Source organism: Acinonyx jubatus, chromosome B1 (assembly GCF_027475565.1).
Source record: "Acinonyx jubatus isolate Ajub_Pintada_27869175 chromosome B1, VMU_Ajub_asm_v1.0, whole genome shotgun sequence".
In the NCBI taxonomy this organism is placed as follows: domain Eukaryota; kingdom Metazoa; phylum Chordata; class Mammalia; order Carnivora; family Felidae; genus Acinonyx; species Acinonyx jubatus.
This window is the reverse complement of record NC_069382.1, coordinates 112,065,912-112,080,959: the sequence shown is the minus strand read 5'-3', so window position 1 is coordinate 112,080,959 and position 15,048 is coordinate 112,065,912.

Below are 15,048 nucleotides of genomic sequence, written 5' to 3'. Positions count from 1 at the left end.
GTATCTGGACAATCCATCAGTCCACTTAGGTTCAGAGTAAACCCTTCTTTTAGAAACCTCATGGACCTTGACTCTCCCTTCTGAAATTGCCACAGGTCTCTCATTCACTGCGATTCAGAATAGCCTCATTCTCTCTGTCAAGCCCTATCTCAGTCTTGGTCATCTTGGCTCTTCCCAGCTCATTCTCTTTACTCTTTTTCTTATCCCATGATCCTCTGAAAAGGCCCAGTTTCCACCTGTACCCCTTACATTAGCAGATGGCCCTCTATTTCAATGTGTATGAGTTATTAACAGGATTCAATAGCTCCATCCTGTCCTTTCATGTCCTAGTTAGGTTGTGCATCCAATGGCCTTTACAGACTTGGACCTCCACACATCTCAGCTGCCTGCCAGTGTGGGCCCCCTGAAGACTTCTGAAGGAGTAAAGATTTAGAGTTTTACTACAGAACGCAGAGTGATGAAATTGTATAATTCTACCACAGAATTTAAAGAACAGGAAAAAGTTTTATCTATTTATTTACTCACTCCTTCACTTATACCTACAAGCATCATTCATTCATTCACCTCTCTGCCAGACCCATGCCAGGTCCTGAGAAAGCAAGGGGGCCAAGAAACTCAAGTCCAGTAGAGGAAACAGACAGGCACATGGGTTCAACCATGTGTGGTAAGTGCCCTATGGAGGGAGGAGCATTGCATTTCCAGTGGGGAGAATAAAGAATTCTGTCTACAAGGGAACATTTGAGGGGATCTTTTTTTAAAAATAAAGAGAAAAAGAAAAAAATACATAAGCATGTTATAATTATATGTGGGGAGGAGATGGAAGTCAAATTATACATATGATCTTTTTATTCTTTTTCAAAAAAAATTGCCCCAAATATCCATAGGCTTTGTTTTGTAGTTAAGGGGGGGGGGGGGGAAGCATTGTTTACAAAGATTAAAGTCAACCCCAGGTCACCCATTAATGCCATGGGAGAGAAGCTGTGTTTTGTCTCCTGCTATATTGTCTCTTTCCATTTCTCAATAGTCTCATCCATTTATTTATCCTTTCTTTTACTCACCCATTTTCTGTCATTTCCTTTAATGTCTGTTTGTTGAATTACTCATATGCTCTTCTCCATTTCCCTGGTTCTCTCAGAGTGGGATGGGGCAATAGGACTGTGAATCGAAATAACAAGTCATGTTCAGGGTGAGGCAGTGAAAAACCAGAGTGCCCTCTCCCTCTCTCTCTTACCCGGCAATCTTGGAAGCCATTCGTGGAGAGAACAGAATCATGAAGTGGCAAGCAGCTGGCTTCCTGAGACTCTGGGAGGAGGTGAGTGCCTGCCAAACGGCACCAGACTTGGTGTGAGTGAGAAACAAACTTTCACTGTGTTGAGCCCTGAAATTTGGGGGTTTATTTGTTAACACAGCATAGTCTAGCCTAACCTTACTAATTTGATTAGTCTGTCTCCACTGTCTTCAGAATGTAAGGTGTATTTTTGTAAAAATGTCGTAAGGCTACTCTCTTGATAGGATACAAAATTCTTCCATCCTTTTCTTCTTACTGCATTTCTTTTGCTCCTTTCCTATTTAAATTCATTTGAGTTTGTTGTCCCCACCAAGTCAGTCAACCGAGACGCACACTTTAACTTACTCGTGCAAATAAGTGTCAGTCTACCAGCATGCACCCCACCCTGAAGTACTGACCCCAGGCAAAAAATAAAAATTTTCTAGGTCAGCTCGCTCTGCCTACACAAACCCAGGGTCCTTGTATGCTACAAAGTAACATTCCCTCACACCCATTCAACTGAGAAGTCTGGTGAGCAAAGATTCTGGAATGCAGACTCAGCCCCAGGAAATGCTACTGCAAGGAGGAGTTCCGTGTATGACCAATCAGAGACAGTAGGTGACACAGTTTTGCACTCATGCCCATTCTCTGTCTACTCCTGACCCATCCTGTTCCATACACCTGCATTGCACGACAATTCCTTTAAGCTGATTGAAATGCCATAAGAATCTCTATTGGTAGTTAGATTCCGAAGCCGCATTGCTTCTCTGTTTGCATTTTCTTTACCCACATCTTTCATGTGTATGTATGTATGTGTATAGTTATGTATATATGTATATACTTTTTACAAAAAAAAATTGTCATTGAAGAATAAGTTAAATCACCTCATCGACCTCACTAAATAGTGTGCTGCAATGTTACAGGATTTTCTCAGATAACATCTATCACACCTTGTAACATAACATCAGGACTTAACCCCTGAGTTTCAATAAGTGCTTTATTTGCCTTTAAGCAGTCATAATAAGTCATACTGCACAATCAAATGCTTATCACTGTTTAATTAAAGAGCCATCTTTCCCATTTCACCTGATCCTGCCCAGTTTCCAGCATGAGCAGGTGCTTAAAGCTCAAGGGGAAAGTTACTCATGGCCATAAAATGTATGACAAACTATTCATATCAAGCCACTCCTTGAAGATGTTTTTCTCCAATCAAAAGTTTTTTAAATTACAGGAAAATTCTTTGACAAATTCTTCCCTCATATGTTTGACTTCTGTTATACAGATTTCTCATTTTGTTCATCTTGGGCATTACATTTTCCTCTACGTTTCCCTTTAAAGTGCATTAGTTTCTATAGAAACAAGAACGTCACTAATTTGGGAAAAGCTTAGAAATGTCCAGACAAGATGTAGTATACAGTAAATTTCTGCAGTGTTTTGAAATGTGTCTCCTAGTTTGGTTTGGTAAATCAAAGGATTCTCAGAAGATCATTGTGATTGCTACATCTCTGATATAAATTTATTTGACATATTAGAAACTCACGTTTGGGCCTATCTCTAAACTATTTTATATGATCCTGAGATAAAATCTTTCCTGAGAACTAAAACCCTGCCTTAAATTTTGCTACATTGCTTGATTGTTTTGGAAACAAATGGCAGCTGAATTAAAGGAATTGTTTCCTCCTACAGCAAAATGCAACTGTTGGTATTCTGGCCTCACCTGTGTTTGTTTTATTAGCTTCAAAACATTTTTTTTAAAGACTCACTGAGATTTGCTCTAAGGTGCCTCATATCAGGGCCTGTCAGATATGAGGACAAGAATATAGATGAGAGAATACAGAAATGTCTTCAGCAACTATGTCTCTCCCTGGTTTTTGAGCAAAATGAAACTGACACCTCCCATCCAATCTGTAGCGGAAAGAGAGCTCCCCAAAGCTTAGACCGAGGATGTCTCTGGCTCCAAAGTAAACTCCCTTAGCTACCTAAAGCAGAAGACCCTCTACTATTATAATGGATTATTTATGAGCAATCTGTCTTTATTGCTGGTTGCAAATGAAGGTTATAATGTATTCATCCATTTGTCAAATATTTACCAAGTGCTTACTATATACGAGGCACTGTTCTAGGTGTTGGGAATATAGCAGTGAATAAATAAGATCAAAACCTGGAACCCCATAGAGCTTACATGCAATAGTGCATAGATATACCTGGGTAGAGTAAGTAAAAGAAAATATATGAAATGTTACAGTGTGTTGAAGAGGAGTTTGTAACTTTAGATAGGATGGTCAGGGTCTTTGTCTCTACTATGTAACTTCCTTCTGTGTTAAAAGGTTATCAGGGTTTGTATCCAGAGAACCTCTGTAGACATATTTATACAGACATATCTACTTCATATAAATCGATGACTTTCTCTAGCTTTGATTTTCTAATTTTTCTAGTTTTGATTATTTTTAACATATATAATAAAAATATTTTCAGTCTTTATTGAAATTTCAATGTGGTATAGCTATTCAGTTATTCATTCATCTTACAAATATTTATTGAGCACCTACCGTGTGGCAGACATCATTACAACATATTGGTGAGGATGCTTTCGGTAGCATATAAAAATAAAATTCACTTAAAATAGATTAAAAATAAAGGAAATGTTTTGGCTCACATAACTGAAAAGCACAGAGATGAGGCCAGTTTCCGACTCAGTTTAACCCAGTGGCTCAACAGTACCAAACAAGGAACCTGTTTTCTTGCCATCTATTTTTCTGTTCTGCTTTCTGTGGTTTCCATATAATTCCCTACTAGTCCCAAGATGGCTGCCAGAAGCTCCCACAGAGGGTTTCTTTGCCCCATAATTCCCAGAAAAATTATGAGATTCACTGTGATTAGACCAGCTTGGGTCACATGCACACTTCAAGCCAAAATTGTGACCAGAGGAGGAAAACAATGATTAGCTTAGCCCAGGTCATGTGAGTTACCCCTAGAACCACAGTTGTAGTAGGTTCTCTGCAACTACGTAATCAAAAATGGAAAATAGGTCTTATTGAAAAGGAAGACTTTGGGAATAAATGCCAAGAATACAGTGTTTACTACATCTGAATTCAAGATTTAAAGATGAATGAAATTGGCATACCTAGGAAATTGGCATTCCCTACCTTTGAACAGTTTTCCAATTTATGTTCATGTTGCTTTTTTCATTCTTCTCATTCATTTTTGGAACCCAGTAGAAACATAATGTGAGATGGGGAATAAATATTTAATAAGTACATAGAGGGGCGCCTGGGTGGCTTGGTCGGTTAAGCGTCCGACTTCAGCTCAGGTCATGATCTTACGGTCCGTGAGTTCGAGCCCCACGTCGGGCTCTGTGCTGACAGCTCAGAGCCTGGAGCCTGTTTCAGATTCTGTGTCTCCCTCTCTCTCTCTGCCCCTCCCCTGTTCATGCTCTGTCTCTCTCTGTCTCAAAAATAAATAAAAACGTTAATAAAAAAAATTAAAAAAAAATAAGTACATAGATAAGAATATATGTATGTGGTTTGTCTTTTTGTTTAGGACCTAGGATGGGTACACAGCTCCATGTGATCCGGTTGCCTGAAGCCTATGCTGTGTGGAAGTCAGAAAACAATGGACCATCATCAGGGAAATGCGAATCAAAATCACACTGAGATATCACCTCACATGTCTTAGAATGGCTATTATCAAAAGGATAAGAAATAACAAGTGTTGGCAAGGATGTGGAGAAAAAGGGAACTTTTGTGCACTGTTGGTGGGAATGTAAATTAGTGCAGCCGCTATGGAAAACAGTATGGAGGTTCCTCAAAAAATTAAAAAGAGAACTACCATGTGATCCAGTAATTCCAGCTCTGGTATTTACCCAAAACAAAACAAAATAAAATGGTAACCTGAAAATATAATATGCATGCTATGTTCATTGCAGCATTATTTGCGACAGCCAAGATACACACACATACAGACACAGACACACACACACTGGAATGTTATTTGGTCATAAAAAAGAAGGCAATCTTGCCATTTGCAACAACATAAATGGACCTCAAGGGTATTGTGCTAAGCTAAATAACTCAGACTGAGAAAGTCAACTACCGTATGATCTCACTTACATGTGGAATCTAAAATGAAAACAAAACTAAACAAAAACAAGCTCAAAGATACAGAGAACAGACTGGTAGTTACCGGAAGGTGTGGGGGTGGTGGGAGGAATGGGTAAAGGAAGTCAAAAGGTCTAAACTTCCAGTTATAAGAAAATAAGTTGGGGCACCTGGGTGGCTCAGTTGGTTAAGCGTCTGACTCTTGATTTCAGCTCAGGTGATGGGCTCACAGTTGATGAGACTGAGTCCTGCATCGGGCTCTGTGCTGACAGTGTGGAGCCTGCTTGGTATTTTCTCTCTCCTTCTCTCTCTCTGCCCTTTCCCTGCTAACACTCATTCATTCTTTTTCAAAATAATTAAATAAACATTTAAAAATAAAAAAATAAAATAAAATAAAATAAAATGTCATGGGGATATAATGTACAGAGCACGGTGACTGTAGTTAGTAACACTGTAGTGAATATTTGAAAGTTGCCAGGAGAGTAGATCTTAAAAGTTCTCATCACAAGAAAAAGTTTTTTGTAACTCTGTATGGCAATGTATGTTAACTAGACTTATTATGATCACTTCACAACGTATATAAATATCAAATCATTATTTTGTACACCTGAAACTAATACAACAGTATAGGTCAATTATACCTCAACAAAAAAAAAATTTAAAAACCAAAAAAAAAAAAAAAAAAAAAGTGGGGGGTGGTGGCAAGAAGGCAAGCAAGCAATGGGTCTTTAAGATGCCACTTCTTCCCACCTTGGACCAAAGCAGGAAGACCTTCCCTGGCTAGGAGCATTCAATTGGGAGCTGACTCTAGAAACCTCATAGGAGATTCTAATGAAGTCTCTGTAACCCTTTTGTAGAATCAGGGCTGGCCCACACATCACTTCAGACCGGGAATGGCAGACTTCTGTTTTGAACAGCCTTAAGTTGGCTGCATTGATCTTGCAGAGGAAAGTCTGATCCCCAGGGGTTGCAGCCAGAGGGAGCTAGGAATATTCAGAATTGAGGAGGAGTGGCAGAAACACCCCAACGACTACGTGCGATCACGTGTGGCAGAAGAGGCAGAGCAAAAAGTAAAATTGGGTACATCAGACAGAATCCTATGGAGAATCCCAGGACAGCATGGGTAGCTGTGTTAATGACATGTCCCCACTAGCAAATGCAATAACAATGGTCCTCAGTGGCCTCATAGCAAATGTGGAATAACTTAGATTAATCAAACTATTTGTTCTATTGTTATTTATGGAATGGACCTCAAAACCCACAACTGGTTGCTCAACCTAAAAAAAATTTACCTCCTGCTACTCCATAAATAATCACTACCCATGTGAAACTAAACAGGAAATGAAAACACTTGGTTCATCCCTGGAGAGATGCCACGGACATGCATTGTCAGAGCTGCCGTTACAACATGGATCATTGACTCATGGCCAGGTGCCCTGGTTGGTTACCATGCCCTCGGGGACAGAAATAAGGTACAGTACCTGACTGTGATCTGACTTTCAGCACTTAACAAGCTGAATAGAATCCGTGTGGGAGGTGAACTATTGTCTCTGAACAACTTTCAGCATCCTAATTGATGTCTGCTTTAGTTTTGTGTCATGTTTTCAAAGCTGAACATTGGTTTAGTCTGGATTTGGTGGGAATCTGTTCCCACTAAATCATGGGCCAATTTTTCCTCCTACAGGTACATTTTTTGACTTTGATGTATCAGTGAATACATTTGTCTTGTGTGAAACCTTATTTAGATTTGATAAGTTCTTCTTCCCTCCTAGCTCCCTTCCAAATAATACCAAACAGTTCCTGGATATTGAGTGTTTTCCACATGCCAGACCCCATCTTAAACTCTTTGTGTGGACTATCTTGTTTCATTCTGACTAAAGCTGTAATAACCAAGTGCTCTAATCCTCATTTTTCCAATGAGGGGAGTAAGTGTGAGAGTTTAAGTGACTTCCCCAGTGTCACTTCACTGAGAAATACTGACTTTGAGGTCTTTGTAACTTAAAATCTACAAAATTGGGAACGTGGTGTCCTTCCTAAAAGGCTGCCATGCATAGAATCATTGTTTCTTAGACACGGAGTTCACTGGTTTTAACGAAGTGAGAGGAAGCTGCATTGACTCACCCCCACCTGCCATTCTACCACTTACCGGTGCCATCAGTACTCCAGATTGTCCCATCTGAACGGTGGGCCCTGACATCCAGTGTGTGAGGAGTCAGTCTCACATGGGAGAACAAGCCAGCTGTGTTGTTCACTCGATGTACTCTTGGTGGCTACCCTGGAATCAGTCGGTATAATACTTGGCTGGTGACTTTGACCTAGAACTTTGAGTGCCTCTGCTAATTCAGCTCCTGGCAGAATATTCTAACTGCCCACCAGAGGAATTCCTGGCTCCTAGAAATAATTTAGGCTGTCTAGAATGTGTGACCTCTGCAATGGATCGTGCTATGTGTTGTAGTAAATGCTGTCATACGTGGAATATTAAAATCCATGAACTTTGTTCAAGCTCTCCTTTATTACATACTCAGGGGTATTAGATCGAAGCCGGGCTTACTCCTACCTTTATTTATTTATTTTTGTATTGTCCAAGCTTGTTTAATGTAATATTTATAACGACAAACAATTATTAATAGGACTATACATTTCCATAAAAGGTATCCATCCAACCAAAAACAATGGGGTAAATTATTATGTGGAGTCCTAATAATATAGCCACAGTATGTAGTTGAGTGAAAAAAGTTAATACAGAACAGTAGATAAAGTCAGCTCCCATTTCTTTTTTTTTAATTTTAATGTTTATTTATTTTTTGAGAGAGAGAGAAAGAGAGCATGCAAGCAAGACTTGCGCTTCAGAGAGAGAGAGGGGGAAGCTCAGAATCTCAAGCAGGCTTCAGGCTCTGAGCGGTCAGCACAGAGCCTGACGCGGGGCTCAAACCCATAAACCACGAGATCACGATCTGAACCAAAGTCGGACGCTCAACCAACTGAACCACCCAGGCGCCCTGAAGTCAGCTCCCATTCCAAAAAATGTGTTTATATACATGTGTGGACAGGAAAAAAATAACTGGAAGGGTTTGGAATACTGACTAATATGTGTCTCTACACAGTTTTTCCAAAGTATTGTGCTCATATTGCTTCCTTCTAAGCTTCACATTTACAACTTGGAACGAACACAGTTCTCTCAGTTTATGATTTGCAGCCACTAGTTCTCCAGCTTCTGGATGTTAGTTTTAGAATCTGTAGTTTGTTGGGTGCCTGGGTGGCCCAGTTGGTTAATCCTCTGACTCTTCGTTTCGGCTCAGGTCATGATCCCACCGTTTGTGAGTTCCAGCCCCACATAGTGGAGCCGGCTTGGGATTCTCAATCTCTCTCTCTCTCTCTCTCTCTCTGCCCCACCCCCCTGCTCCTGCACTCTCTCTCTATCTCAAAATAAATAAATAAACTCTCTTTAAAAATTAAAAAAAAAAAATCTGTAGTTTGTTGATGTTAAGTTCTACTCTTCTTTGTTGTTGCTTTGTTTTGGGTGTCATCAATGTTTTCGAACTTTTTGCAATTCTGAGAAACTCTTTCAATTCCGAAGAGGAGCAACAACAACAACAACAAAAACCCAGGAGATTCCATCAGCGTGCTGGAACTGTTCTTGAAACAGACAGATGCTCCAAAAGATGAGCAAGGGATTTGGCTTTGGGCTCCATGGTTTCCTGGGAGCTCAGGGTACTTTCCTGCTCCAGACCACTCAAGTGTGGAAATACAGTGGGCCTAGACTCGGAGGTAGAGCACAGGAGGGGTGGAGTGAAGGAGGCAGTGTAGGATTGTATGTAGGCTTCGGTGGTCAAATCACACACGCACAGGATAAAGTGATTTAGATTTCTTCAGATTGGATACCAGACCCAAAAGTACCCAAGTTCCAAAAAGATTTCTCACGAAGAGTTTCAGCATTTGTATATAGTAGCTTGGTCCTTTTGGCAAAAACCTAGAAAATCACTAGAGTCTTTCGGAAATACCATATAGGAAACAAATATACTGTAATTTACTTTCTTATTTCATATTAGCACATTATTAGCCTATTCAGCAAATATTTCTTGACTACATACCACATGCCAGGCTCAGTGCAGAGCAGTAAACTAAATAGACAAGGTACCTGTCCTCACAGGACGTATAGTTTAGACGTGTCCTGATCAATAAATGAGGGAGTACTAGACACGTACAGCTCATGTAATAGACATGATCATTTAAAATGCTGTCAGTCCAGACTGAAATGTGCCATAAGCGTAAAATGCATCCTGGATTTCATACACTTGGTATAAAGAAAAGTGAAATATCTCAATTTTGAACATTGGTTACATGTTGAAATGATAATAGTTTTGAATATATCAGGGAAATAAAATATATTAAAATTAACTTCACCTGTTTCTCTTGACTATTTTAATGTGATTACTAGACAATTTTAAATTTCATATTCAGCTTACGTTATATTTCCATTGTACAACACTAGACCAGGGGTTCTCAAACCTCCCTTTGCTCCTTACATGAGAAGCTTAAAATACAGATTCCCAGGTCCCTTTCCCCTCCCCGCAGAGAGTCTTATTCTCTTAGTTTGGGTAGAGGCTCCAGTGCTGACATTTCTTTTTAAAGGCCTCACATGAGACGATGGGCTGTAAGACTCACGGAGCTCAGTAAGGTAGTCTGTGCACCAGCCACCTGGGAGATGCCCTCTGGTCACCCTCTGATGGCCATCTTAACTTAAAAAAAATTTGTTAACATTTACTTGTTTTTGAGAGACAGATAGAGACAGAGCAGGAGTGGGGGAGGGGCAGAGAGAGAGGGAGACACAGAATCCGAAGCAGGCTCCAGGCTCTGGGCTGTCAGCACAGAGCCCGATGCGGGGCTCGAATCCACAGACTGTGAGACCATGACCTGAGCTGAAGTTGGAGCTTAACCAACGGAGCCACCCAGGCGCCCCAGGCCATCTTAACTTTTAAAATACGTTCGCAAATTCATACACTTCGCTTCCAGAGGTGGAGCTCAATTCCCCCTCCCTTTCTGTGTGAAGAAGACTTAATGATTGATTGTTAACAAATAAAATGTGGCACAAGTAACCCTATGTGGCTTCCAGACTAGGTCCTAAGAGGCACTGTGGCTTCTCCCTCTTTTTCTCTCCCCCATTATACCCCAAGAGAAGCCAACCACCATGTTGTGAGGACGCTCAAGCAGCCCTATGGAGAGGGACACGGAGTAAAGAACTCAGGCTTCTGCCAACAGCCAGTAGGGACTGACTGGGTATGTGAGTGAACCACCTTTAAGGAGACCATCCCATCCCAGGCAAACCTCAGATGACTGTAGCCCTGACCAACATCTTGACTGCAAGCTCATGAGAAACCCTGAGCCAGAAACACCCAGCTAAGTGACTCCCAAATTTTTGACCCACAGAGACTGGATGAGATATTAATGTTTCTTGTTTTAAGTTGCTAAGTTATAGGATAATTTTAATGCAGTGTCAACACAATGTGGCACTGGGCCTCCCTCCTCCTCACCACAGCATCACCAAGGCCACCTGCCAATGGTGAGCTGCCCGAGTGGCTCAGAACTAAATAGCGAGAGTGCTGTAAAGCTCTCCCTCTCAAGGTGAGGGCCCAGTGACCATGGACAACCATGCTGTTGTAATGGTCCATGCCTTAGGCAGGCATCCAGAAAGGAGCTTGAGTGCTGGCCTCGGAGATCATGCAGCTCAGCTACCTGGCTGCAGTTTCGACGCCGCCCGGGTGGTTACACAGCACGGCACCTGGTGAAAATGCACCAGGACAATTTTACATGTCCTCTGACCTTTGCTACAAGTGTGAAATTGCCCTCATCCTCCGCCCCAACCTGATTTTACTCTCCTCAGCCTCCATCCTTCACAAATAGGGCTGCTTAGAAACATACACACATCTGTACCCATTTTGACTCCCGGCCTCAGTCTCTGCCCCCATGCATTTCTCACTTCTCGCCTATGTCCTCAGACCCACAGTCGCGCTTGCCTATGCTTATGATTTTATCCTTACTTTTGGAATTATTATATATCCCCATTCCCCTTTGCCTCCCCAAACACAGTCCCACCCTCCACCTCTCTTACATTTCCTGGCACATAGACAGTCCTCAGGAGGAAATCGTACAATGCACACTTTTACATGAAGGAAGCAGTAAGGAAAGCATTATGGCAGTCTTGGCCAATTATAGAAAGAACTATTGTAGATTCGTGGTCTTGGTCAAGAAATTCTGCTCTAGTTGATTTGGCAATAATAACCGTAGAGTAATAATGCTTAACTTCCTTTTGTGACACCATTATTTTAAGTTAAACTCCTTCAACTTGAAGTTCTTTAAGATTTATAAGGTAAGAAGTTAGCTTCAACTCACTGGATCCCCCAAGTTGTTCTAAAATGAACACGTAAGTATCAACATCAATCAAATGCTTCATGCTTTTTTCCAATGCAAAAGTGGAAACAAAGATTACCTTATTCCTAAAGGGTTTTTTTTTCCTCCATATTTTGGCCTGGCTTGAAATCAGACTCGTGTTCTAAAAAGGAGTGATTAAGTACAGACTTCTGTTTTAACAGGATGTGTTTAAGGCAGCCAGGAGCATTCTCCCTGCATTAAGTCAAAAGGTCTTAATCAGAAAGAAACACTGATTTATTGCCTTGACACACGTGTTATGAGGCGCTCTCTTATTGTTATGAGGCGCTCTCCATGGAAGTGTATGGTATTTCAGCTTGGCATAAATTACTTCTCCATTCTTTCTGACTATGAACACTCAGGTTTGAACCCAAGGGCATCTGACTCTAGACTGCTTGAGTCAGTCTTCCACTTTGCTGCCAAAGGCATTTCTTTCCCCAACACACACACTTTTTAAATGCTCTGCCCTGCACCTCTCCAGTACTCTCTTCCACCCCAAAGAGATAATCCACATATTTCAAAAGATTCCTTATTAGTGACATGATAACTAGAAGCCCACCAACTTGCATTCTGGGCTACTAGGCTTCACTCCTTTTAGTGACAAAGGAGAAGCCCACTAATGATGTTTACCCATCTCAGCCTGTGTTTGACTAATGTTTGAAAGGGGTTTTGTTATCATTAGACATTCCTGAACAATCACTCTCTCGGAACATCAAGCACACGGAAGGAGAGGTGAGGGTCAGGATGGGGGAGGAGGATCAGAAAGAAAGGCTTCCTGGTTCAATCCTCCTCGCTTGTTCAGCACCATCTAGTGGGGGATTCCGATGAGACTGTAGGATGAGAAAGCTCGGTGTGGTTGCACAGGCAAAGAAAAGGATCTTCTATTCATCCTCTCAGATGACAGGAAGTCACTCACTGTCCATCTTGTACAGATTATACACATTTGAATGATACACAGCAAATATTTAATTTACTGTTTAATCTTACACTGTCTCCAACCTGAGATACTGGACTCTGTAACTTCCTCTTGATGTTGTGGGCAGGGAATGCAAATAGCATTAATACAATCAAAGCAAGCAGTGCCTGGGAAAAGATCAGAGAGCATTTCAAAGTTAGATAAAATAGAATGCTGTACCAATGTGGCTCCTCATTCTAGTTGTAGTATCTTTAAAATGACATTATTATAAAATAAACTGATACGTACATGTAAGTAAATTGTCTAGATCATTGAAATTTTAACCACCGTAATGTTTAATATTATTACTTTCAGAGGACTACGGAAGGAAACCTCACATGAACCTCATTTACTATACAAAATCCTCAGGAGCAATTGTGATATGTGGGAGTGTCGGCTCCCACACAAAATGGCCCCTATTACCATAAAGTTCTCGTGCCCTCTTTTCCTAGCTTTTCCTCCTTCTCACTGACATCCACAGTAATTCTTTCTACCTTCTTGTAGCACCCTGCTGCGCCACATTTCTTAATAGTTTGCTTCTTTTATTTTTTTTTTATTAAAAAAAAATATTTTTTTCAACTTTTATTTATTTTTGGGACAGAGAGAGACAGAGCATGAACGGGGGAGGGGCAGAGAGAGAGGGAGACACAGAATCGGAAACAGGCTCCAGGCTCTGAGCCATCAGCCCGGAGCCTGACGGCCTGACGCGGGGCTCGAACTCCCGGACCGCGAGATCGTGACCTGGCTGAAGTCGGACGCTTAACCGACTGCGCCACCCAGGCGCCCCAACTTCTTTTAAACTTAATGGTAGACAAACTAGAACTAAATTTTGTAGGAACATGTTTAAATTAAGAGTGAGACCCTCAGAGCGCCTGGTTGGCTCAGTTAGTTAAGCATCCAACTCTTGATCTCTGCTCAGGTCATGATCTCACGGTTTGTGGGTTGCAGCCCTGAGTCAGGCTCTGAGCTGACAGCACAGAGACTGCTTCGGATCCTCTGTCTCCCTCTCCTTCTGCCTCTCTCCTGCTCGCTCTCAAAATACATAAATAAACTTAAAAACACAAAGGTGAGACCCTCTTTGACTCATCTGTGGGTAAAATTTACCTGTTTTAATTAATAGAATTTGTGACAACACTTTTGACTTCCCTCTCCCACTTTATCCTGAGCTACCAGAGGTCTCTGGAAAACTGAAGTGGCTGAATAAGTCACCTTCAAATAAGTTCAGTGCAATAGATTTTTGATACACTGTTAGTTAGGGGAAACTGACCAAAATATATGTTCACATAAAAAATATAGAAAAGGACCAATCCAACTGGTGCAGCAATTTAAGGAAATACGTATTAGATACTCCCAACAGCCCTGCCATGCAAATTCCTTTCATGACTAATTTGTGGTCTGTTCCTTTTTTGAAATCAAGTGGCTATAAATGAGAGCTCACTGGACATTCTCTACTTTCTCCTCAGTCTCAGATTCCCTTGCTAGGACAGTGGCAGGCGATCTAAGCTAGAAGATAGTGACTTATCCGTGAAATTCTAATCCAGTCTAAGGATGGCAAATGGCCCCCTAGAAGGTGATAATAGTTGGTGGTGTCTCTCCTTATAGGTTAGAATCTTGGTTAAAACATGATGTCAGGAGACTAAGATCATGGGATTCCCCTCCCCAGGGGCAGATCCCCTTCTATGAGGTCTAATGTTTAAGCACTTGGAGAGCTCTCTTTAAGAAACAGAACACATCAGGGGCACCTGGGTGGCTCAGTCAGTTGAGCATCTGACTCTGGCTCAGGTCATGACCTCACAGTTTGTGAGTTCGAGCCCCGCGTCGGGCTCTGTGCTGACAGCTCAGAGCCTGGAGCCTGCCACGGATTCTGTGTCTCCCTCACTCTCTGTCTCTCCCCTGCTCACACTCTGCCTTTCTCTCTCTCAAAAATAAATAAACATTAAAAAAATTTTAAAAAGAAACAGAACACAACATTACAATTAGGTAAGGAAGTAAATATTTAAGAATAATTTCAAAGAGGTGGTAAATACTATACATAACGCAGAATCCAAATTAATAGAATTTTTTATAAGCTATCTGACACTTCTACAATATTTTTTCCACATTTTTATAGCTGCATACTCTTTGATTACCTCTTTTTTTTAAATGTTTGTTTTTGAGTGAGAGAGACAAAGTGTGAGTAGGGGAGGGGCAGAAAGAGAGGGAGACATAGAATCTGAAGCAGGCTCCAGGCTCTGAGCTGTCAGCACAGAGCCCAACATGGGGCTCAAACCCACAAGCCATGAAATCATGACCTGAGCTGAAGT